This window comes from Aquila chrysaetos, chromosome Z, assembly GCF_900496995.4.
Source record: "Aquila chrysaetos chrysaetos chromosome Z, bAquChr1.4, whole genome shotgun sequence".
NCBI classification, from domain to species: Eukaryota; Metazoa; Chordata; class Aves; order Accipitriformes; family Accipitridae; genus Aquila; species Aquila chrysaetos.
In genome coordinates this window covers 70,335,002-70,361,988 of record NC_044030.1, presented here as the reverse complement: position 1 = coordinate 70,361,988, position 26,987 = coordinate 70,335,002, and the positions used below count along the sequence as shown (strand labels likewise).

At 43.5% G+C, this 26,987-nt stretch overlaps 1 protein-coding gene across 1 annotated transcript in view; it reads right to left on the bottom strand.

Moving 5' to 3' along the window:
* Positions 1–21,425: 21,425 nt before the first annotated feature.
* Positions 21,426–26,987, bottom strand: part of EMB (embigin) — a 43,690-nt gene continuing 38,128 nt past the window's right edge. Inside the window, exon 11 of the mRNA XM_041120885.1 lies at positions 21,426–21,449. The gene's annotated coding sequence lies outside the window, so the exon portion shown is untranslated. The remainder of the gene's footprint in view (positions 21,450–26,987) is intronic.

Here is a 26,987-nt window from a genome sequence, read left to right as displayed (position 1 = left end):
AATTTTCTGTTGCAATTCCTTCAAGACTACACAAATTCTGCCTGTGTTAGAGAGAGAGCAGCTGGCAAAACTGTCTGCATTCTGAAGACTAAAGGTTCCCCAAGCATCTACGTGTACTGCAGACAGAAACCTACCTCTAGGTCCTGAAGCATTTAAGTATGTGATGTAGATTTTGCCCTTCTTCTTGTAAAGAAATATGTGGCCCAAACAACAGGCACTATTGCTTTTTGGGGGAGGAAGGACTGATGCTGATAGAGAAAGAAGGTCTACTTTGCTCAGCTTAAATAATGGTCTTCAGTCTTGGACTAAAAAAACCTTACCCTATTTTTAGCAATAAAAACCTTTTGATGCTATTTCTGTGTATACTAAGAGACATTTTTGTCCTGAAAGGCCTCATTCTCAGTGCTGTGCAAGGTATGTAAGTATGAAAGAAAATCTTATTTCCAAGCCCTTATGGCTGTAAGGTTAGATACAGAAGTGAAAAATAAAATTGTCTGGTGATCTTTGTGAGGTGGTAGCAAGTCCAAGGAAGATCACTTGGTCTGAAATTGTTAACTGGAACTACAAATGGAAGAGGAGTTTCAAACTTCCAAACTGTGCTGCCTCCGAGTGGCCCCTTTGCCTGACATTGCTGGAAACCTTCAACAGTCCAAATGATTTGAAAGTGTCTTCTAAATGGTTATTATTTATGGATAGTCTTAAAATTAAGAAGCTTGGGGTTTTTAACAGTGAATAGTTGTATATGAGCAAGTGCTATAGCATCACAGAATAGCTGACATTGGAAGAGACCTCTGGAAGTCAGCAAGTCCAACTTCTTTGCTCAGAGCAGGGTCAGCTAGAGCAGGTCACTCAGGTTGCATCTCTATTTGTTTTGCTCATTCTGTTTTGGTCTTTTTAAGAAAAAAGTAAAGATTTTAAATAGTAGTACTTCTAATAAAACCAGAGCCTTGCAAAAAAAGATATATAAATGAGAGGCGAATGAGCCCTTTATTAATGAACTGTATCTCTTGCATTTCATTATACTTGCTTATGTTCACTAGATGGGTTCAGGTAGGTAACTTTATTTTGGAATCATGCTATAATGAATAGTGTGAATTCTGTACTGTTGGTGTGAATAACAGTATCAATACTTACTTTGGGAACTATTTTTATCTCATAGCCTCTGCTTTGGAATTGCTGAATATACAGCCCAGCAGTTCAAGTGCCTATTTGAGGTTAACTTGAAACCAGTCTGAGATTGTTAGGGCTCATATGTAAAGTAAATAAAAGTGATCCTGGCCATCTGATATTACCTGTCGTTTTCCTTGTATCTCCTGGCATAAACAAGGGCACTTAGCCACATGATACCCTTTCTGTTCTCTTTTCCTGAGGCTTCTCAGGTCACTGATACTGCTGTCTATAATAATGTGATGAAGTATTGGTAGGATGGGGATTTTAAATGTCCCTCATTGTACTCTTCCCATCTTAAATGTGAAAACATCTTACAGATCAATTCCCTCTCTTCTTTATGATTATATAGGTTCTCTTTGCTTGTGCACGGTATTACTTGGGGTGGGGTGGAGGAAGCAATCACCAATGTGAAAAAGCAACGGCTATATTTATAGCTGCCACAGTACATCTTAGCAGTAAGAAACAAATGCAGTTCAATCATCCAGGTCTCTGGGTTTGCCATAATCCTTGTGATAGATCTGAGAGAGTACTTTTAATATTTTCCTATGTTAGATTCTGAATTTTAAGCTTAGATAATGTACAAAACAATAGAAATTTTCAAATAGTGAGGCTTAAAGCTTTTGTTATTATTTAAAAGGTGAACAGTATTTCACACAATTAATAGAGGATGTGAAACATACAGTGCAGAAACTATTTGTTTTTTAAAGTAATTCAAATACAAAGGCAGCATCCATAAGGTGATTTGCCAATAACTTCTCTTTCACAATCCTATTTATCTGTATAGGACTGTATTAGGTTAACTGAGGATAGTTTGGTTTCAACATTTTTTTTCCTTTTCCCTAAATTTTATAACTTAGCTTTTCAACTCCTTGGATTATGTGATTAGCTGATTAAAAAAAAAAGTTGTTCTATACAGCTCTGGTTCCAACTTGCTTACAGTCCCTTACAGACTCTTCTTTTAACATCTATAGGTTGCTGCTCTCTAAATTTTTGGGCAGGTTGCTGCTCTCTAAATTTTTGGGCAATCTCTTAACACTTACTACTTGCATGATCCTTTGTATTATTTTAATATGTTCAGCCAGTAGGGTATGTATGGATACATAAACAAGCCTCCCTTTCTGAGGGTATATATGCAAGTAACATCTATCTGTGTATCTGTACAATATCTGTAGTTCAGTAATATCATAGATCATAGAATCATGAAATCATAGAATCATTTAAGATCAAGTCCAGCCATTAACTTAGTACTGCCAAGTCCACCGCTAGACCCTGTCCCTAAGCACCACATCTACATGTCTTTTGAATACCTCCAGAGATGGTGACTCAACCACTTCCCTGGGCAGCCTGGTGCAATGCTTGACAACCTTTTCATTGAAGAAATTTTTCATGATACCCAATCTAAACCTCCCCTGGTGCAACTTGAGGCCATTTCCTCCTGTCATATCACTTGTTACTTGGGAAAAAAGACTGACATCCACCTGGTTACAACCCCCCTTCAGGTAGTTGTAGAGAGCGATAAGGTCTCCCCTCAGCCTCCTTTTCTCCAGGCTAAACAACCCCAGTTCCCTCAGCTGCTCCTCATAAGACCTGTGCTCCAGGCCCTTCACCAGCTTCGTTGGTCTTCTTTGGAAGCACTCCAGCACCTCCATGTCTTTCTTGTAGTGAGGGGCTGTGGCAGTACATTCCCCCCACCCTACATCCTGCCAGCAGGAAACAAAACTTCTCCAGGAAGAGAGAAAGGGGAAGGAAACCCTGGAGGCTGCAGGTTGAAATTTGAACTGGCCAGTCGAGGTGCGCCAGATACACCGAGGTGACCCTCCTAGCCAATAGAATTAAATGACCACAGGTCAGATTCGACAGGGGTATAGACGGGGTCTCGCCAGAGGACATGTTGGAATCAGTCCTCCTCGGAGCAGCGGATCTGCAGTCGGGGACTCCCCCTCGGGCCAGGGCACCGCCTGAGATAACTCCTCGAGGGAGAGAGCCCTCAGCTTTTAGGTGAGTGATACACGCATTTTGAGCCACCACTTTAAATCTTGGGGATTCTTAAGTAGGCCGTGTAGTATTAATTCTCTTTACATCATTGAGCCTGTGGTTTTATCAAATGTTACCGGACTTCTAACTAACTTTTGCTGAAGAATAAATCTGAGTTTTAACACCTGTTGGACTTGGTTAGTTGTGCATCTGTAACAGGGGCCCAAAACTGAACACGGTATTCAAGGTGTGGCCTCACCAGTGCCAAGTACAGGCAGATGATCACTTCCCTGCTCCTGCTGGCCACATTATTTCTGATACAGGCCAGGATGCTATTGGCCTTCTTGGCCACCTGGGTATACTGTTGTCTTGTCTTCAGCTGGTTGCCTTTTCCACCAGGCAGCTTTCCAGCCACTCTTCCCCAAGCCTGCAGCGCTGCATGGGGTGGTTGTGACCCAAGTGCAGAACCTGGCACTTGGCCTTGTTGAACCTCACACAATTGGCCTCAGCCCATCGATCCAGCCTGTCCAGATCCCTCTGTAGAGCCTTCCTACCCTCGAGCAGAACAACACTGCCACCCAACTCGGTGTCATCTGCAAATTCACTGAGGGTGCACCCAATCCCCTCACCCAGATCACTGATAAAGATGTTGAAGAGAACTGGCCCCAATACTGAGCCCTAGGGAACACCACTTGTGACTGCCTGCCAACTGGATTTAACTCCATTCACCACCACTCTCTTGGCCTGGCCATCCAGCCAGCTTTTTCACCCAGCAAAGAGGATGCCTGTCCAAGTCATGAGCAGACAGTTTCTCCAGGAGAATGCTGTGGGAAGTGATGTCAAGGGCTTTACTAAAGTCGAGGTAAACAACATCCACAGCCTTTCCCTCATCTGCTAAGTGGATCACCTTGTCATAGAAGGAGATCGGGTTGGTCAAGCAAGACCTGCCTTTCATAAAGCCATGCTGACTGGACCTGACCACCTGGTTGTCCTGTACATGCTGTGTGATGGCACTCAAGATGATCTGCTCTATAACTTTCCCCAGCATCAGATCCTCCATCCGGGCCTTCTTGTATATGTGTCATATTTGCTAACCTCCAGTTAGCTGGGACCTCGCCGGTTAGCCAGGACTGCTGACAAATGATTGAAAGTGGCTTGGTAAGCACTTCCACCAGCTGCCTCAGTACCCTTGGGTGGATCCTGTCTTGCCCGATAGATTTGTGTTTGTCTAAGTGGTGTAGCAGGTCACTAACCATTTCCCATTCCATTATGTGGCCTTCATTCTGCTCCTTGTTCCTGTCTTCCAGCTCAAGCGGCTGGGTACCTGGAGAACAACTGGTCTTACTATGAAAGATTGAGGCAAAGAAGGAATTAAGTACCTCAGCCTGTTCCTCATCCTTTGTCACTATGTTTCCTCCTGCATCCAATAAAGGATGGAGATTCTCCTTAGACCTCCTTTTGTTCTTAATGTGTTTATAGAAACATTTTTTTATTCTCTTTTACTGCAGTAGCCAGATTAAGTTCTAGGTGGGCTTTGGCCTTCCTAGTTTTCTAGCTGCATAAACCTCACAACATCCTTATAGTCCTCCTGAGTTGCCTGCCCCTTCTTCCAAAAGTCATAAACTCTCTTTTTTCCTTGAGTTCCAGCCAAAGCTCTCTGTTCAGCCAGGCTGGTCTTCTTCCCCACCAGCTCGTCTTTCAGCACATAGGGATGGCCTGCTCCTGTGCCTTTCAGATTTCCTTCTTGAAGAATGTCCAGCCTTCCTGGACTCCTTTGCCCTTCAGGACTGCCTCCCAAATGTCATGTCCCAATTTCTCAGGACAACAACTCAACTTTGCTGATTCCCAGGTCAGGATTAAGGTGAAACGACATCAGGGATCCTTTAACTCACAAAACTCAACTTTTATTCACTCATAACAAGAACTGGCATGCTCACAACAAGAATTGGCATGAAACTACATCAGTAAACTGTGTAACATGTGTTAACCACACATCACCAAACATATACTACAGGCCTTGCTTATTTGGGGATCAGTTTAGGGAAGAGAATAAGGAGATCCCTCCCATTAAGTCACGAGGTTCAGAGCAAACCCCCTTGCTTTCTAAACTTGTTCTGAGAGGAGCCTAGTGGCAGCTGGATCAACTCCTAGTCCCAGATTTGGTCAGAGGTGTAGGGATTGGGGCGGGGGGGGGGAAGAGAGAGAGAAAAGAGAAGGATTTCACCAGTCCTGGGTCTAGCTTAGGTCCAGTCAGCCTAGGAGTCTAGTCAGTGGAGGGGTCCTGTTCCGATGGGCACGCGGATGCAGGGCTTCAGTTTGTGTCCTTTTAGCATCCTTGCCCTTTCTTCGGGCAGGCACTCGAACTCATTAGGCTAATTAGGTGTCATGCAGTTTTTGCTTCAAGAACCTTCAGGAAATGGGTAGGTGGGCTTGGGGGTCGTTTGGGGAGTAACTTCTCCCTCCCTGTAAGTACGACTGTTCTTTGACCTTTGGCCATACATGGTGAGCTGCCCCGCTCAGCATATCAGAACATAGAACTGCGTACCCTCCAGCACACCCTCCTTCATGCCCTGTTGCTAACTGACTTTTCACTTGCCTGTAGTTCATTGCTGTGCAGGGTTTGTTGTTATGCAGAGTGCGCCATTAAGCAGAACTTGCCCCTCCACAATGTTTGAGACATTAACTTCTTCAGTCTCTGACACCAAGGGACTCTGTCAACCAGTCTCCTAAACAGGCCAAAGTCTGCCCTCCAGAAGTCCAAGGTAGCAGTTTTGCTAGCCCCCTACTTCTCCAAGAATTGAAAACTCTATCATTTCATGATCGCTGTGCCAAATATGGCCTCCAACCACCACATCACCCACAACTCCTTCTCTGTTCGCAAACAACAGGTCCAGCGGGGCGCCTTCCCTCACTGGCTCCATCACCAGCTGTGTCAGGAAGCCGTCTTCCACACATTCCAGGAAACTCCTAGACTATTTCCTCTCTGCTGTATTGTATGTCTAGTAAGTTGAAGTCCCCCACAAGAAGAAGGGCTAGTGATCATGAAACTTGTCCGAGCTGCTTATAGAATATTTCATCTGCCTATTCATCCTCGTTGGATGGTCTATCACAGACTGCCACCATGATATTGGCCTTGTTGGCATTTCCCCTGATTCTCATCCATAAACACTTGACACTTTCATCACCATCATCAAGCCCTAAGGAGTGAAAAATTTCCCTAACATACAGAGCTAGTCCTCCTTCTCTCCTTCCCTGCCTATCTCTTGTGAAGAGGTTATACCCATCCATTGCAGCACTCCAGTTGTGTGAGTGTCCTGGTTTTGGCTGGGTAGAGTTAATTTTCTTCGTAGTAGCTGGTACAGTGCTGTGTTTTGGATTTAGTGTGAGAATAATGTTGATAACACACTGATTTTTCAGTTGTTGCTAAGTAGCGCTTATCCTAAGTTGAGGGTTTTTTGGTCTCCCATGCTCTGCCAGCAAGCGGGTACACAAGAAGCTGGGAGGGAGCATGGCCAGGACAGCTGACCCGAACTAGCCAAAGGGATATTCCATATGGTAGAATGTCATGCTCAGTATATAAACTGGGGGGAGTTGGTCAGGAGGCCTGCATCACTGCTCGGGGACTTCCTGGGTATCAGTCAGTGGGTGCTGAGCAATTCCATTGTGAGCTACAGGTTCACAGTACCTTGCTGAAGCTCTTGTTCCTCTTCTCCTGTTCTCTCATTCTGTCATGGTTTAAGCCCAGCTGGTAACAAAGCACCACAGAGCTGCTCGCACACTCCCCTCTGCCCTGCCCCAGCCCCCATGGGATGAGGAGAAAATATAAAGAAAAGCTCATGGGTCGAGACAGGGACACGGAGGGATCAATCCCCACTTATGGTCACAGGCAAAAGACAGGCTCAACCTGGGGAAGAAAGAAAACCAGTTGAATTTAGTACCAATCAAATCAAAACAAGGAAACTGAGAAGTAAAACCAAACCTTAGAACACCTTCCCCCTACCCCTCCCTCCTTCCTGCCTCAACTCCACTCCCAGTCCTTTCTCCCTCCTCCCCCCGGCAGTGCAGGGGAACAGGGGAATGGGGGTTTATGGTCAGTTCGTCACACGTTGTCTCTGCTGCTCCTTCCTCCTCAGGGGGAGGACTCCTCACTCTCTTCCCCTGCTCCAACGTGGGGTCCCTCCCATGGGAGACAGTCCTTCACAAACTTCTCCAACGCGGGTCCTTCCCACGGGCCGCAGTTCTTCACAAACTGCTTCAGCGTGGGTCCTTTCCATGGTCCACAATCCTTCAGGAACAGACTGCTCCAGTGTGGGCTTTCCCATGGAGTCACGGCCATCTTCGGGGACATCCCCCTGCTCCAGCATGGGCTCCTCCCCGGGCTGCAGGTGGGCCTCTGCTCCCCCGCTCCCCTCCCTGGGCTGGGGGGGACAGCCTGCCGTCTCACCACGGGCTGCAGGGGCATCCCCTCCTCCGGCGCACCTCCTCCCCTCCTTCCTCACTGACCTCGGTGTCTGCAGAGGGGTTCCTCTCACATCCCCATCTCCTCTTCCTCTTCCATCCCAATCTCCTCTTCCTCTCACATCCCAATCTCCTGTTCCTCTCACATCCCAATATCCTCCTCCGCTGCAGGTTTCCCCTCTTAAATCTGTTCTCCCAGAGGTGCCACCGCCGTCACTGATGGGCTCGGCCTGGGCCAGAGGCAGGTCCGACTTGGAGCTGGGGGAGCTTCGAGCAGCTTCTCGAGGAGCCACCCCTGCAGCCCCTACCCCGCTACCAAAACCCTGCCACACAAAACCCCAAACACACTCTCTGGAAAAGACCTGTTGTCCTCCCTCCTTTAGGGGCCTCCTAAACTGGCAAACTGTCTGGTGAATGGCAGATGTTAGTTCTGTCTAAGGGGACTGAAGATCATCGCTACCACCCTCTTGCTTCAGTTTCCTTCAGCCTGCTTGTGGATTGCTACTGAAATCCAGGATGCCTGGGGTCTGGAGTTTTGTTTCCCTCACAGGGATCAAGCCAAGGCAAGGGGCTCAACAAAAGGGCCTCATTTGCTTGGAGTGGTTTTTAGGAACCAGCGATGGGGTTTCAGGTTGGGGCTACTGTTGTAGAGAGTTGTCACAGAAAGGCTCAGACTGGTGTGACTGGCAGATGATGAAGGGGCCGCTGGGTGTGGAGGCACCAGCAGGAGGACCCAGCAGGGACAGGGTTGTCAGCCAGACAGTGGTCACGGCACCTGGATTAGCAGGTCTTCAGAACTTCAGGCTGTGGCCTGGCTGCTGCTCAAAGGGCTTGGACACTCTGCCCTCAGTGCTTGGAAGGGGAGGCTGGGAGAGCAAGAGCGACGCCTGCTCTCTTGCAGCACTTATGTTAAATAACATGGCCGCACGCTCCAGGGAATTCTCATACGTTGTGGAGACAATGTTGGAGAGTATTCCCGGCAATGGGTTGTTCTTTGGTTTTGAAAAAACACCCTGTGAAAAGCAACTGGATGTTTATTGGGGTCTCCGAAAGGAGAGCTGCATGTGCAGGGCTGGCAGTGCCAGTGTGCCAATGCAGACGCAGGCTCCATCCCCAGGGCTGACCACACGCTCCCCTACGCTCGGTGGGGTTCGTGCCCAGGAAGCACTGGGTACAGGAGCCTGCTGGGAGGTGGTGTTTGGGGGCCCTGAAGCTCTGTCACCCCTCAACGCTCGGTCGCTCCCCACAGGCCTCCTCCTCCGAGCTGGGGGCTCGTTGTTAATGGCAGATCTGTCCAGGACGTAGCGCCGCCGTGGGGATTTGCTCCGGGACCTCTCCCGGCCCACGTTCCTCTGGCGGCAGGCAGAAGAGCCAGCTCCGTCCTCTTCCTCCTCCTCGTCTGCTGGCAGCACCCGCAGGACACGATCGAAAGGTCTCCTGCAGAGTGGGGACACAGCTCTCATCGCGGCCCACCGCTGGATGCAGCCAAAGCAGAAGCGATGGAAGCACAAGGCCACGCAGGCGGCATTGTTGATTTCTCCCAGGCAGATGGGGCATGGGTTGTCTTCTGATGCCTCTGCCTGCCCTGCCTGCTGTGGCTGGCTCCCGCTGGCCGTCACGGCAAAGCCGGTCTCCTCCAGGGCTTCCTCAGCATGTGACACCTTGTCCTGCAGAGAGACGCGTGCAACATGCCTGAGCTTTCCTCGTGCTAGGGGAAGAGAAGAGCAGAGCAAACGCGGCCAAGCGGTGGAAGAGGGGACATAAGGGCCTCCCAGAAGGTCTCCTCGAGGGCTGAAAAGCAGCAGCCGCCCTGTGGGGCAGCCAGCCCCAGGGGCTGCCCTCCACACCTGCCCCCTTAGCTGCCCCCAGGCACGCTGCCCACCAGTCCCAGACCCCCAGCTCCCAGGTGACCAGCACGACTTGAACTAGCAGAGGGTACCTGAAGGAGGAGGTGCTCAGGCAAGCCAGAGGAACTCGCTGGGAGTCTTCAGCGCGGCCTGTGGCCCTGGGGCGGCCGCTGTGTGGGACCCCCAGCACCCCACAGCCGAGCAGCGGGGAGAGGAGCAAGGGAAGGGGCAGCCTTAGCTCAGTGCCCAGAGCTGCTGCTGTCCTCAGAGCCAAGACTCAAGCCCAAGCCCACGGTCCTGCTTGAGCGTGCACACCATGTGTGTGTGCCCACAGGAGCCCTGAGCAAAACGCGCCGGGACAGCGGCAGGGGCTGCTAAAGAGCAGCGCGGTCACAGGCGGTCACAGGTGCTCCACAGTGGTGACATCACAGGGGTCTCTGGGGCTGCCTTGTTGCAGCCTTTCAGTACTTAAAGGGGGCTTATAAGAGAGATGGGGACAAACTTTTTAGTAGGGCCTGTTGCGAAAGGGCAAGGGGTAATGGTTTTAAACTAAAAGAGGATAGATTTAGGCTAGATGTAAGGAAGGAATTTTTTACAATGAGGGTGGTGAAACACAGGAACAGGTTGCCCAGAGAGGCGGTAGATGCCCCATCCCTGGAAACATTCAAGGTCAGGTTGTACGGGGCTTTGAGCAACCTGATCCAGTTGAAGATGACCCTGCTCATTGCAGGGGAGTTGGGACTAGATGGCTTTTAAAGGTTCCTTCCAACCCAACCTATTCTATGGTTTCTCTACCATTCTATCTAATTGCTACAACTAAGAATAGCTAGAAATCCATATTGGTGAGTGATGTTAATTATCCAATTTGTATGTGGTTATCTCTTAATTAATGGCAAGGTTTTGAAATTGCATTTTTCAGGTTATTAACTGCATTATCTCAAGGCTAACAATAATTTAATCAGAGACTCTACAGACTTGATCAAAATATCAGAAGTGTGAGAATCAAAGGTATAGACAATTTGAAAGGAATACAAAGTGCAGACTGAAGAAGCAAATATGTTGTTTCAGAGCTTGGGAATTTTCTCACATCATTCTTTATATTGTCTGAGCCTGGTTATTTTAAACAGAAACAAAAACAAAACCAACAAACAAAAAAAACCCAAACAAGCAAAAAAATCCGAGCATAACAATGCCTAGAAATCCAATGAGAATCTGTGCTGATAAATGAGTAACTCGTTAATATTAGATCATGTTCAAATCAGTCATTCTCACTTTATAGCACAAATTCTCCAGAATTGTCTGTCATTGTTTCTTTTTGTCTATGTACTCAGAAGGTGATGGAACTGATACAGTACAATAAAGTTTAATGCTATAGTAACTAATATTAACTCCCAAAACTTATTTTTGCTTTACCTTTTCCATTTGTTATGAAAACTTTAAGCTTCTTTTGACTGCATGTAAGTGTCTATACCATAGGGATTTCCTACATTTATAAATCATACTGTATGGTTACTGGGATTAAATACAGAAAGTAACATACTTAAGATCCATACAGTTGTTCTAGACCTGCTGCATTCTGAAAGTAATGGATCTAAAAGAAGACGTTTGCAGAAAAACTATTAATGGTAATTTCTGAACACCCCTCAAACACATTAAAGAATTTAATCTTTATTATATGTCTAGAATATTGGTACAAGTCAGCTTGGTTTATAAGGAGATGAAGCTTTGTAATGAAAGAGCTACAAAATCTTTCAAAGGAGGCAATCCTCTAGTAATGATGTCTTCAATATCAGCGTATGGGGTACACTGACGCGTCACCCCATTTTTACCTGGAAAACAGTGCTTAAGGGGAAAAGCTGTACTTAAGGGGAAAGCTGATGATTAAAGCACAGCGGAGCATATATGTCTATCAGGAAGGTTAAAATTAAGAATAGGTCATGTAACATTTAAAGGAACGTGAAGTAATTTCTTGTGGATCTCATGATAGGCCCTAATATATTTGAACCACCTGAAACCATTTCAATGGCAATAAAGGAATGCATAAACATTTTATAGCTACCTTCAGTAGAGTTATTACAAATAATGTGACTGCTGTGCGTGATTTAGCAATGATATATCTGTATCCTGTATGCAAAATGACTATGGATAACGTAGTAGTTTCCTTTTTGAGTCTTTTTATTTGTCTGGCTTTGAGTGAATAAGCATAAATTAGAAAGACACATAGTGAAGACTTACTGCCCCCAGGTGTCTGTATGAGGACTCATTTGATTAGGAGGCAGCAATATCCCTGAAGGAACTATCTTCCTCCTTCTGTCAAAGAAATTGGATTCTACAGTTTTCTATTAGGTGTTCAAAGACTTTCACTTTCGTTTTGCATGTAGAGTATCATTGCAAGAGTTAGAAATAATTAAGTTCATGCCTCAGGCACTGACCAAATACCTAAGCTGAGTTTTTCTCAAGAAACAATTTGTTTATATTTTAACTGGGAATGGGCAAACTTTGAATACATAATCTGCATACAGCTAATGGTTTTGAAAAAATCAAATCAGATCTTACCCAGGTTACTTACAGTCACTCAGAGAAGAAAACTGGGGGTAACTGTCAAAGGTGAAATAGGAAAACAACAATGAAGGACACATGATTTACACCCCCAGAAGCACCGTAACAACAACAACAACAACAAACCAAAAACCACCAAAAAGCAAAACATGGAAAAGAAGGTATTCCCATTTGATTCTTTAGAGGCTAGAGGAGTAATGGGAACTACTTATACAGTGGAACCACTGGAGAACTAGTGCTTTATGTTCTTTATTCTGCATATCTATTGAGTTAATTCTCTGAACAAGACACTTCCTGCATTTCCTGTGTGACTTGTGGGTCACTGAGCAGGGAAGTCCTACTGTATGACTGAAGCAGGTGGGCTTCCAGTGGGATCCTGTGCTCCCTGGAAGGCCCATGAAAAGGGCCTAGATTTTCATGACAGCTGCACTTCACTACCTCAGGACTCTTCCACTATCTTCTGGAGAAACATCTGTTGTATACAGACCCAATGTGACAACAGTCTCTCCCACCTTGTGTGGTATCTTACAGGTCAGTAAGCTGAAGTGCCTTTGCCTCTGCTCATGCTCATAGACCCCACTAATTACTCAAGTAACAGAGGTTTGTGCTGTGAGGTGTTGAGGGTCCCTGCCAGTCCCATCATGATAAAAGGTCATCAGAGCAGTATACGATTTTCTTAAATTAAATATACATGTATATTTATTTAAGATAACAGAAGCATACATGAGTAGCACTATTCTGAATTACTTTAGGACAAGCACTTTGTGATGCTTGCAAGATAGCCCAGATGACGCAGGTCTTGAACAGAAAGACATAGTTTGCAGGAAGCTGTGATATATTAAGTGGCATTCTTCCCTTGAGATATACAAAACCTAATACATTCACCAGCATAAGACAGAGCGCGGTAAATAATTTGCTATTTTTTGGATGATAGATTAATCCATGCTCTTTAACACTTGTGGTTACTGAAGATTTAGATATTTTAAGGTTGGTAATTATTAAATCATGTTTCTTAACCTAGAAGAACACGTTATGCTGAGTATGATCCTGTCTGCAGAATTTATAGTACTTGTCATAGTGACCTGACTGAATTACATACGGAGTGTTTACACACTATTTAGCAATTTATTGGCAGTTTCAAATGGATACAATAGTCTTAGTTAATTCTTTAACTAGCCTATTAGGAGACCTTTCATAAAAGCAGTGCTATATTCATTCTAGAAGTATTTCCACCTAAAGAATCCTTAAACCTATCCTGTATAGAGTAATTTGCGATTTCCCTGGGGTGAAAGGTACTGCCTATATGGAAGATTTTATTCCTTAGTATCTCTAAATCTAAATAAGAAATGATACATACATATTTAATACTAGATGAGAAAAGTGAAGGCAGTAAGGTTAGTAGAGGATAAATCCCTACCTTTAAATTTTTAAAATGAGAGAAACAAAAAGAAACTCTATATTGACGAAATACAGTATTAGAGCTCTGATGCCTTTATTTGCCAGCAGATTTATGCTTTCATCATCCAATTCAGAACTTCTGTAGCTCTTTTTAAGTGCACAAAATTAAAGCTCTAGCATTAAATGTAGAACCCAACAGATTATACAAGTCCCTTTTATAAAGTTCACAGAATCACAGAATGCTTGAGGTTGGAAGAGACCTCTGGAGGTCATCTCAACCAACCCCCCTGCTCAAGCAGGGCCACCTAGAGCCACTAGCCCAGGACCATGTCCAGATGGCTTTTGAGGATCTCCAAGGATGGAGACTCCACAACCTCCCTGGGCAACCTGTTCCCATGATCATTCACCCTCACAGGAAAAATTGTTTCCTTATGTTCAGGAGGGCACTCCTCTGTTTCAGTTTGTGCCCACTATCTCTTGCCATGTCAGTGGACACCACTGCAAAAAGTCTGGCTCTGTTGTCTTTGCACCCTCCCTTCAGATATTTGTATAGCTTGATGAGACACCACTGAGTCTTCTTTTCTCTAGGCTAAACATTCCCAGCTCTCAGCCTTTCTTCTTATGGGACGTGCTGGAGACCATCATCTTAGTGGCCTTTCTCTGGACTCTCTCCAGTAGCTCCATCTCTCTCATGCATTGGAGATGCCAGAACTGGACATGCTGCTCCAGAGGTAACCTCACCAGTGTTGAGGAGAGGGGAAGGATCACTTCCCTTGATGTATGGTTAAGACTCCTCCTAATGCAGCCCACGATATTGCTGTCCTTATTTGAGGCAAGAGCACATCGCTGGCTTATGTTCAACTTTGTGTCCACCAGGATCTCCATGTACTTTACTGCCAAGATGCTTTCTGGCTGTTAGGCCCCTATCATATACTGGTGCCTGGGGTTGTTCCTCCTCAGGTGTAGGAATTTGCACTGCCTTTTGTTGAATTTCTTGAGGTTCCTGTCAGCCCATTTCTCCACCCTGTCGAGGTCCCTCTGGATGGCACCACAACCCTCTGGTGTATGAGCCACTTCTCCCAGTTTTGTATCATTAGCAAACTTTCTGAGGGTACACTCTGTACCATCATCCAGATTAGTAATGCAGATGTTGAATGACATTCGGCGCTGGGGTGCACTGCTAGGTACTGGCCTCCAGCTAGACTTCATGCCACTCATCACAATCCCCTGGGCCCAGCCATTCAGGCAGTTTTCAGTCCAGCTTGCTGTCTGCTCACCTAGGCCATACTTCAGCAGCTTCTCTGTGAGGAACTTACAGGAAATAGTGTTAAAAGCCTTAATGAAATCTAGGTAGTGAAGTGGACGATACCCACTGCTCTCCACATATCTACCAAGCCAGTCATTTCATCGTAGGCTACCACGCTGGTCAACCATGACTTCTTTGTGCATCCATGCTGACTAGTCCTCATTAGCTTTTTGTTCTTCGTGTGCCTGGAAATGTCTTCTAGGATTTGTTATTCCATCACCTTCCAAAATGTTCACAGGAGTTGTTTAAATAAATACAATCTAAAGGCTGATGTACGTCTGGGTGCAGATAGAAAACTTGCATACAATAGTATCCTGGTTTCATCTGGGTAGAGTTAATTTTCTTCCTAGTAGCTGGTACAGTGCTGTGTTTTGGATTTAGTGTGAGAATAATGTTGATAACACACTGATTTTTCAGTTGTTGCTAAGTAGCGCTTATCCTAAGTTAAGGGGTTTTCGGTCTCCCATGCTCTGCCAGCAAGCGGGTACACAAGAAGCTGGGAGGAAGCACGGCCAGGACAGCTGACCTGAACTAGCCAAAGGGATATTCCATATGGTAGAATGTCATGCTCAGTATATAAACTGGGGGGAGTTGGTCAGGAGGCCTGCATCACTGCTCGGGGACTTCCTGGGTATCAGTCAGTGGGTGCTGAGCAATTGCATTGTGCATCACTTGTCTTTCTTGGGGTTTATTTCTCTTTTTTTTTGTTATCTTCCTTTTCATTACTATTATTATATTATTTTATTTTATTTCAATTATTAAACTGTTCTTACCTCAACCCACAAGTTTTACCTTTTTTTTTTTTCGCAATTCTCCTCCTCATCCCACCGTGAGGGGGGAGGGGGAGGCACGATCGAGCGGCTGCGTGGTACTTAGTTGCTGGCTGCGGTTAAACCACAACAGTGAGTCATCCTACCATGTTTCTGTGATTGCAATTACATCACAGTATTCCAGCTGCACAACGGCTTCCAACTCCTCCTGTTTGTTGCCCATGCCGTGTGCATTGGTGCAGATGCAATTCAGTTGGGCTACTGATCCTGCCACCTTTTTGGGGGTTGAAGTCCTAATTCATCTGTGTGAGTGCTCTCAGGTGCTTTCATGGTTGCTAACACATTAACAACACTTGCATCTTTGCTGCTGCCTGGATCTCCATCCCCTACACCCATTGACATGGCTAAGGTGCTGCACGCATTAGTACAGGGATATTTCAAATGTGCGCCAGTGTACTCAACACATCGTGGAGCAGACTGAAGGACCTCGCTAGCACACTGTCCATCAAACACTGGCGTGCTGCCCCCAGGCTTATCACTAGTGAGCCTCGTTTTACCCCTTTCCCCCTTCAAATCTAGTTTAAAGCTCTTTCAATGAGCCCTGCTAACTCTAGTGCAAAGATCCTTTTTCCCACTTTGAGACAAGCATACCCCATCTGTCACCAGCAGGCCTGCTGTCATGTAGACTAACCCGTGGTCAAAAAAAAACAAAATTCTGTTGGTGACACCAGTCTCGGAGCCAGGTATTGATCATCTGAGTCTTCATGTTTCTTCCAACATTATTCCCTGCAACTGGAAGGATACAGAAAAAACTACTTGTGCTCCTGATCCCTTAACCAGTCATCCCAAGGCCCTGAAGTTGGTCTTGATTTCCCTTGGACTTCTTATTGCAGCCTTATCTCTGCCTACATGAAAAAGCAATAATGGATAATAACCTGAGGGCCGTACCAGGGTAGGAAGTTTTCTTGGAACATCTTTAACCCGGGCCCCATGGAGACAGCAGACTTCCCTAAGAAGTGGGTCCGGTCTGCATATTGGGCGTTCTGCTCCCCTCAGAAGAGAGTCTCCCGTGACAATGACCTGTCTTTTTTTCTTTATGGAAGTGGTCTTGATGCGGGGCGTAGGCTGGCTCCACCTCGGTGACACCTCCGACCTCGACGGACCGTCGTCCTCGTCACTGTTTGGTTCCACTTGCAGAGCCTCCTGTCTATTGCACCAGGGCACCTGGGACGGTGGGGCAGTCGCAGAGGAGACGCGCCTGCTGCCTGCTGGGCAGGAACTTGTCACCATTGCCCCCTACCCCTTAAGCCACCGCGTCCTGCCGGGTGGAGGGAGGACAGGGAATCCTCCGCATTTGGGTGCCGTCTGCCTGGCAGGCCCGTCCCAGGGACGGTAGGGTGCAGTTCCACCGGTCGATCTCCTCAGGCTCCCCGATACTCCGCAGCCTGCTCGCCTCCTCCCGGAGCTGTGCCGCGCAGCGGAGGAGTTCCTCTGCCTGGGCGCACCTCCCACAGGCGTGCTCCCTGCAGCCGGCCGCTGCTGGTGTCAGAGCAGGGCACGGCCGGCGGCCTGACGCCGGGGTGGCCGCGTGTTCCCACGCGAGCTCCGGCTGGGCAGCTGCGTCAGTGGTGGCGGGCGCGGAGTTTGGAGAGGACGCGGCCTTCTGCCGGGCAGATGCCACTGCTCCCTGACAGAGCCGGCAGAGCGGCAGCACCCGTCCCGCGCGCCCTGCCGCGCCAACCGCCGTGCTGCGCCCTGTTTGCCTGCCCTGCTGGCTAGCGCTCCCCGGGGGGTTGTTTGATAGGGGTGGGGGGCTTGGCTGCGGTTGCTCCTGGCCCCGGCCAGGTCCCTTCAGCTGCTGTCGCGCGAGCTGCGGGCTGCTGGCGGGTCTCTCGGCTCCCCGGAGGTTCCCCCGGTTGAGGAAACCCCCTCGTGCACCGCGCTGGAGTGCGAATTTGTCCTTTGTGTGTAAACAAAGAGATTAATCATCTAAAAGGGGGGAATTAGGAACATAACAGATCAATGTACCTGTTAGAGATTTTGTGTGCTTATGAAATACCTGATTTTGACTTGATAATTTTTTTGTTTAGCACAATTACATTCACAATAAATGCTTCTCTCACCGAGTTTGCTATCAGTACTGATTGCTTATTATAATATGTAATATTTTGTAGCGTGGTTTGGGGAGATTTTTTTACTGACTTTAAAAGAGCTTAAAAATATTAGTAACTTTAATGAACATGATTGTGAGATAAAGAGAAATATCATCTAGAAACTGTGAATTTGTGACCAAGCTCTCCTAGTATTAGGTGAATATCTCGGAATAGTCATGAGAATATGTGAGGCTTTTTTTTTAAAACACAGTCATACTTCCTTATTTCTTTTGAATATATCTAACCTGGTTTATTTAGAGTTGATCTTTGACTTTTCTACAGCTCTGTTGTCACCTGCTCTGAAATCTTTCCTCATCTTCTTACTCCCAAGATCCCAGGTTTAGTCCTTATGTGTGCACCCTCTTACTTTATATTATAACATTTATGTTACTCCATTTCTAAAGATCACCCAGTTCTTCTGTGTTTCAGAAAAATTTGTAGTTATGCTATCTTTCCAGACAAAATCTTCCACCTTTACAGTCTATTTCAGTATTACTGCTTTTAGCAGAAACTTCAGCCCCATTTACATTTGAGCATTAACCTATCCAGTGTACATCATGTTCTTTTTATTACAGGCTATTAATGTGATTAATTGCAAAGTAATTGTATCTTGTCTCCTATCAGACAAACCTTTTCAATATAAGTTGCATTACATGATACAATTCTGTCTCTGAATAAATGAATGCAGTGCTCACACCTAGACTATCTACCTATTGCTTACAGTCAAGAAACTGTGGAAGGGAAATTCTTTACTTGTTATGAAACAGTTTATTTGCCTGTGATTTAGCTAAACTTCTTTCTGAAGTGGCCCTCTCATTTCATTTGTTCATGGTAAGATTATAATTCAAGAGTCTTTGCAAGGACATTTAACCAACAGTAATCTTCCTCCAAGATCTCTTACCTCATCATCTTATACTTCCTAACAAAAGAGTATGTAACAGGAGAGTCCTATTAAAAAATTTAGTTCTGCAGAACTACCAGGCATGTTCCTGGTACATCCTAGCTGCTTCTCAGAAAACAGACAAAAAATATGACTCAGTTTCTATAGCTCAACATCTTTTAAATAGGTCTTTGATTTGAAGTAGTTGCTTTTGCTTTTGAACTTGAGTCACACAGTAATTCTAAAAGAGATGGAGAAAGAATATAAATGTCTAAACAATTTACTGTCCTAGTTGCAGAACTATAAGGAGAGAGAATTTGAAAACTAACCAATGATTTTTTTTGTTTCTGCAAAAAGTGTCAAAGTATTGTCTCTCCCATAAAGCATATTATGCTAACCTTCATATTAAAATGAATTTAAAAAAAAATAATTGAAAGATAAGATGAAAAAGACAACTAAAGGATTATGTTTACATTCTTTATTATGTACCTTCTCTACTAACTTTCAATCAATGCAAGAACTATGTGGTCTCCTAATGTCTCAGTAGGGATATATAAAGAAAGAGGTCTGACATAATCCCTTCTAGGGAGGAAGGACCTCCCTCCTGTTGAGATAAACTTGATAAGAGACAACATATACCATAGATAGAACACGGTTCTCAACTTACGTGCTATTGTTTCGCACACTATTCCCACAAATGATCAAGAAAATTATGATGCATTAGGCCCTGTCCTTTTGTGCTCTTGATAAGGTTATTGGTACTTCTACTCCATGCGTGCCTTGCTTTAGCATATTTTAGTTTAGGAAAGCAAGAGAAAAATGGTCAAAGTATATCACTATTTAGTAAATTCATATAAGTAATTCAAAAGTATTTGAGGTCCCAAAGAGCCCATAACCCTGTAACACAGGTTATCAAAAGGTATTTCTTTCTGAAAAGAAGTTAACTGTTTGAGAGAACCAGACAGACAAATAATGAGAGAAGATACAGCATGTATACCTTTTTGCCTTAATATCTTTTTTTTTTCCTTTGAGAAATAGTAAATCCTAGCTCAACAGCAAATGCCAATGGGAGCAAAGAAGAAACAGAATGAAGACTGGGTAGCAATTCCGCAGGACACACTCGCAGTGTTTCGTAATTAAAGGTCTGTCTGATTCAGTTATACTATCTTGATGAATTTTTCTTGAACAAATCTTTCTTCAGCTGTTACAGATCCTGCATAAGCTTTTAGCATCTACAGCATCTTGCATCAAGAAGCTTGAAAGCTCAACTACAATTATACAATGACTCTGAATTTGATACTGGAAGAGACTATGAATAGTTGCTCTGTATTTGCCGCCTTTGTGCCACTCACAATTCAAGCTTCACATAAAGGTCTCCAGCAAATCCTTCTAACAGTCACTTCTGGACTGAAGAACCCTAGTGTAAATACTTTCTACTGTTATAAATCCAGGAATGGGTATACCAGGGACAACTAGGTAGACTAGAACTCTCCAGCCTATGGAGACCTTATGGTGGGTTTGTGAGGTCGTGAGAGAGAGTGAATAAGGAATGACTGTACATTTTATCTTCCATTGTACCTGCTAGGAAACATTGAATGAAGCTATTGTGGAAAGGCTGAAAACAAATAAAAGGTGGTGGTCTTTTGCATAATGTTCAGTTAAACTATGGGATTTCACTGCCACAAGCTGCTGTGAACAGTGAAAGTTTGCATGGATTCAAAAAGCTTATAAACAATGCAATGGGGAGAAAATCCCTTGCAAGCTATGAATACCGACATTGCATTTGGTCAGTAAGCCCTAGACCTGCATGTTTTTGAAGGTTACAAGAGCATTTGGAAAATGTACTGTATGCTCATTCTGTTCTCATTTTCCTCCTTCAGCATCCACCATGGTCAGCTATTAGAGCATCTATAATGGTTTAGATGGACCTCTGATCTATGCAGCCCTTTGGATCAGCACTCTCATGATTTTAGTTTGGCATCATTTTAGTTTCTTCTGGCTTTACTTTCCGTAAGCTTTTGCGAAAATTAAAAAAACATGAAAACTCAGATTAGCATCATAGTCTTTTATCAGGGACATCTAGGATGACGATTGCCTTCTAAAAAGTGCAGAATTGTTTTGGTCTGTTGACCCATAAAGTGGGAATACTCTTCTAGCTGATGTGGAAGTTGCCAGCACAGTTAATTTGAGGTCTTTTAACTGAAAAATCCCTTTAGCAACATGTGCTCCTCTCTGTGCCAGGTCACTTGCCTGTGAAGTGTGGATGCTGACAGTAATATCTTTGAAACAGAACTGCCCTTCGGAATTACTGCACTAAATGTTGCTGTTTCTTACAATGAAAATTTTCCACACTAGAAACTCTTATCTGGCAAATGCAGCTCATATACAGCTTGCTGGTAGTGATTATATCTTCCAAGATTTTAAAATTAATGGGATGCATGTTAACTTGTCTATAGGTCTAGCAAGAACTAAAACATCTACAAATCCAAATACAGATGCTGGTTTCTCAATATATAGAAAAATACCTTTTCTTTCTACACACCTAATTGTATTATTTCTTAGGTACTACTAGATAATAATGTAAGTATAAGTCTTTTTTCAGCTTCATCCTTCTACAAAATTATTTGCTGAATATTTTCAATTCCAGCTGTATTGTTGAGATAGAAAATGACATTCATAAAATACTGTGAAGCCATCAAGTATACTTTGATGTACTATGTCTTCTTAAAACTGCAGTTTGTATGGTGATTCCTCCAGTGCGGGTATTAAATATAACTCAGGCGGCTAACATTGTTAAGCATTGTTTCATTGTCCATTTTCAATTAGATATCCGATCCTGTAACAATAGTTGCTACTCTGAGTGTGGTAGATCCAGGCCAGAGAGCAGAGAATGATAATGTCCAAATAGGTACATGCGATCTGATGTCTGAAAGCCTGTAGCAAAACAAACATCATTATTTTAAAAATAAGGCTGCATTTAAAAACTTATTTACATAAATACTATTAAAATCTTTGACTTACCTGTTATAGCCATTTATGCTAGAACAGTTTAAGAGACTGCAATTCCCACATGCCTGTCAAGCTATTCTGTTAAAGGTTATTGCCTCTGAGAAGTCTGTCATTTAAAAAGTCAAGGCCACGAATGTGACCTTTTTTTTTTTTTTTTCATTCTGTTAACCTCACTAATGAGAAAAGGAAGTGGTGGATGACTATCATGACTGAGGACTGATCTGACAGTGCAGCTAAGATGACCTTCTAGCCAGCTACTGTCAAGAGGGGTGCCAGCCCATCCACGTGGGCTGCACCCTCATTCCCCTGATTTTCATCAGCTGTCCGACTCCTTAATGCAGTGGTCTCTGAACTTTTTGATCAGGCACTCCATCATTAAAATTTTTGAGCACACACCCTGGATGGATGTATATTTATTTTTAATAAATTATATACACTTACTATTGTACTAATATATTATGTACACTATAAAGCATGCACAAAAATAGAGATTAAAAAAGGATGAGATTGAGAGGAAATAAACCCTTGTTTTAAAATAATTTTTTAAAATTTTTTTATTAACAGTACAAAAAATATTTTCTTCCCAAACCTCAATGGACTTTCCTGTTCATGCACCCCACTTTGGAGACCACTGCCCTTGTGAGTCAGTTGACAGACACTTTAAGAAAACTAACCCTGCAACACAAAGTGATTGATTATTTTTTGCTGGATGAACTCTTCGAATGGGCTCACTGAGAGCTCACAGAAGCACCAGTGGGATAGGAACGGTCACATCAGAAACAGGGAGGTCTGACCATCTCATTTGTGGCAGCTAGGTCATCAGAGCCAGAGCATCAGCCTGCACCTTCCCTAACTGCAGGAATTCTGTGAGCTGGCAGTTTTAGGCTCTCTTCCCATTTTCTTCTCATTTGCAAACTGGCTTTAGGTAACCCTTCTCAGGACAAATTTAACTCCCCAAATATGGTACCCTGTGTTATGATATTGCAGCCTTAGTCCTCAAACCTTGGCAGAAACATGTACTGCAGATTTTCAGGGACTTCAAAAATTGGGATTCGTATTGGGAGTGATACAGTATATCTTTATGTTCTGAGCACCCTAGGAAACAGAGCTGTGTATTACAGACAACGTTTAAAAGCATAAAATTAACTTTTTCTATCAAGGTAAAGGTTAGGAACGTCATTCCTCATTATAGGGCTAGAGTATACAGAGACTCCTTTGACTTGTTTCTACCTTCTTTCTTTGGATCTTCCTGCACAGAGAAGCAGATAGCTCCATATATCATCATTTAAGCCAGCACTCCTCTTTTCCTTCACCCTGTACTTTTATGAGCCTTCTACCTGAGTGGCTACAGTGATCAAGGATGGAGACATCACAAGCTAATGAGCAGGACAGGGCTTCTCCTCATACCTGCACTTCTATCATGTCTCAGCATACCTCAGCTACCGCATACACAACAGCACTTCTAGGTGTCACTACTTCTGCTGGCTTTGTTACAATGGTGCAGGCAGCAGTTTGAGCCTAGCTGGAAGCTTAGACCTACAGGAGGGCTTAGTACCCACAGCACTGGATGTTGCAATGTCTCCTTTTAGCATTGACATTACATGCCTCAAAGACATTTACAGAAAAATTCATCATGCTGAGTTAGGAACCACCTACGCCCCATAGGACATATTAAGCTTTCTACTAGGAAATACTGAAGACAGTGGTACTTCAAAACTTGCTGCTACGATATTCAAAATGCATAACTGCAAGAACTGTCAGTGAGATGAGCTCAGACATCGTTATAAACTAAGGTAATCTGTTTAATTTGGATGGAAGCAAATTAGGAAAAAGGAACCTCTGCCTTTGGGAATTGACACTGTCCACGGCCTAATTCTGCTTCCTGACCTGTAGCAAGACATATCTGTTCTTAGAGCCCTACTACACTGAAATAATATAAACTTTCCCACAGAGACAAAACTCCAGTTTTGAGATAATGGCAAATGGAAGTGCAAACATCTTAAAAACAGACAGACAATTTGATCTGTAAACTTAGAAATTTTCTATCTATCTGAACTCTTTTTAATGAAATTAATCTCTGTCAACTGATCTTGCTTCTTCCATTATGCGGTCAGAAAATAATGTCCTTGTTCTGATATTTCAACTTCCTGTCTCAGTTTGTCCTTTTCAGATTCATTTGTTTGGATTGAGAAAGCTATCAATCGTGCAGCTTAATCAATGTATGCTACTCCTTGCAGCTGTCAGCACCATCCGAAGTGAGTCTCATGCATATTAATGTTGTAATTTTATTAAAGCTTTTGAACAAATAATATGATACCTGGTGGGACGCTGAGGAAGAGAATGTAAGCCATCAGGACTAATAAGTGAGAGTGGTGTATACTACAGAATGATGGTGAAAGTCCTTTAATCATTGTCCAATTTCTGTTTCCTCATGGAGAAACAACAGTACAAAAAAACCCCTCAAGCCCATGAGTAACTTCAGCTTCTCTTCAATAAATTATTACCAATTTGATATTTTCCTCTTTAATTGCTGATGCATCATATAAAATATTAATTACTGTTCCTGCATATTAGGCTGGACAGCTGGGAGTCCCTTACAAACATACTGCTCTGAGATTGGGGTCATTTTGAAAAGGCATCTCTGGGCATGTGGAGAAGTTTTTCTGAACTGCTGGTAAATTGGAAAAGACAGTAGAAATTAGAGTGATTTCATTGGTTAAGTCAGCAGAGAGAGGTGGCTTGCAGGCTGCATGCTAGTATCTATGCTGCCTTCAGGTCTGTCAGCTAAAATTAATGGCTCACTGCAAACTGGAAAGAACTGTTTTCTGTGAGCTGCTAGGGGATAAAACAGCTTTGCAAAGTCACATTCTGTGCACACGGTGTTCCTCATTAACCTCTGCCTGACCTAATCATCAGCGAAAAACAAAATCCCAGTGTAGCCATATGATGAAAGGCAGTAATACCTGATTATATCTGGGAGACTAATAGGAGGTAAGTGAGTTTGTTCTACGAACAACATATTTAACTAGATAAGACTTTGGTGGAGCAAGCCTGTTTTTCAGTGGAATTAAAGGACGCAAAATATTAATATATGCCATACCTAAGAATAAACTATGATCCTATGATATTCACTTTATAACATGCATTTCTTTTTTTTTAAAACACAGATTTCATATACATTTTAACTTGCTTTCTTAATTTTCCACTGTCCATCAATATTAGCCATAAAGAAAAGTTTTCTTTATCTAAAGTAGTAGACATCTAAATTATCTAAATTGTTAAGACAACTCTTGTTGTCTTAATTTTATTTTTTTTTCATTTAAATTGCTGAAAGAGAGTTTGTAATGGGAGGAAAGAGAGGAAAAAGAGCAGAGACTTTAGATTCTTCGCCAGAAGAGAGTATATTTTGACCCTTTGCCAGGATACATGGCGCAAACCAAGTCAAAAGCTGTGTTCATAAAAGCACCACATTGTGTCTTCATTTCTTTCAGAAACTTAAACTTGGTGTTAGATTTCCTCAGTTAGGAAAGGAATTGTGTTTCTCTCAAGGGACTGAAAAGAAAACATAAAGCAAACTTTAAAAAAAATTCCACAAACATTTTAGAACTAAAGATACTGCAGACTAAAGAAAAGCTTGAATTAAGCTAAAATAATCAAGATTTATTTCAAATAATAACACATGCTTAGTGAATACAGTAGAGAATATATATTGTTCACACAATATAGATTGGCATAATGATTGTTTCAAATAACACATTCTTAGCTAATGAACTAGAAAATTTATATAGTTCACATGATATACATTGGTATAATGATGCTACGCTAGTTGTCAGCAAATTATGCCAGCCATGGTACATACAGTAACACAGTTCATTTTCTAGTGACCTCACAGACAGCTGCGAAGCAGCCATGTTTTGGCAGCCCTTGGAGCTGCTATCTTTCTCAGAAAGGATGAAGCTCCCGAGGGTTCCTCAGGAGTGTGTGGCTTTCTCTTTTTACAGTCTCCCTGGTGGAACGCTGTGGGGTCAAAATACATCTTGATTATGCTAATATTTTTCAGTTTGACCTTGTACCTTAAGAAATAGATGTCCTAAACTAAGCTTGAGCTATTCATGATTCTCTCTGGAAAAATCATGAGAATCTGATATTTAATGTACTGCATAAGGGCAATGCTTTCTTTGTATTTGTTCCACACCTTTTAACATTTCTATAAAGCATTATTTAAGATAAATAGTGAATTACAAGAGCTCTCTGATATTCTCTTAGTATGAGCTAGGGAAAGAATTTGCCACTTTCTTTATCACATTAGAAAGGAGCAAACATACTCAATGAACTTTACTTTTGTTCCTAAATTTGCTCCTAAATAGGGAGCCATGTTGTTATTTACAAAGAGTGAAAGCATACCAAGTAGCAGGGTTTCTGCATGTATTGTACAGTATATGCTACATATTTCTGCTTTTATAGAACGAGTATGCTTGTCTAATGCTTTGTTAACTCTGTTCTGGAAGGTCATGTCTTTTCTATTAGCACAGCATGTCATGAACTAGCACGGTTAGCAACCATGGGTTATAAAGTTGGAATAACATGGTAGTGTTATTCACAGTGATTCTAATCAGATCTGACAGGGAGAGTGTGTGAGGTCTGTGCAGAAGGTTGTTATCTAAAAACTGCTACTCCCCAGAACATTTGCAAGGGAGTTTGCACAGCTCTGGTACTCACATTTTCGTGCTGGGCACCTGTGTTCCTTTTGGATAAAATCTGTGATGCTGGAAAACAGTTGTGGAAGCAAGTGGAGCCTTACCAGGGAAAAAGAGATCTACACGTTTTATGACTGGTATGAGTTCATGTTTCAAGCCTTTCATCCTCGTCCTTCCTTGTTTCAAAGGGCCAGTGAAGAAAAGATGGTCCAGATTCATCCCGGTGCTAACTTCCAGCATCTTACTGTTATGCCAAACTAGGAGAAATCCTTTAGCTCAGGCTGCTCTATAGACAGAGGGCAACTTCAGGCTATCTTAAATCTGAATTGCCACTGGAAGCATCTCTGTCTCTCCATGAAATGCAGAGGGAGTAAGGTAACTGGATGTCTAAGCCAGGAGGCTAAGTGCCCAAAGTTAGGAAAGAAAACTTCTGGTCTGAGAATCCACTGCTGCTGTTGTACTTCTCTAACATCTTGCTTGCTCCTCAGTGACATTGTTCTCTTCAGTCACACACTTCCCTACCATCTGTTAGCTGTCAAAAGCAACACTATCCCTTGCAGTTTACAACAAAATAAAATGATTCAGAAACTTCAGTAACTTAATCATTTGTACAGAAAGCAGTCCTATTTCCTGTGATATGCGTGTTGCCATTAGCAGTCTCTGAATGCTGACAGAAAGAAAGCTGAGTACTAAAATGGTTATAGAAATTTGGGGATATTACATAATTCTCAGATCAGAAAATGGTAACACCCCTTAGAAGTATCAG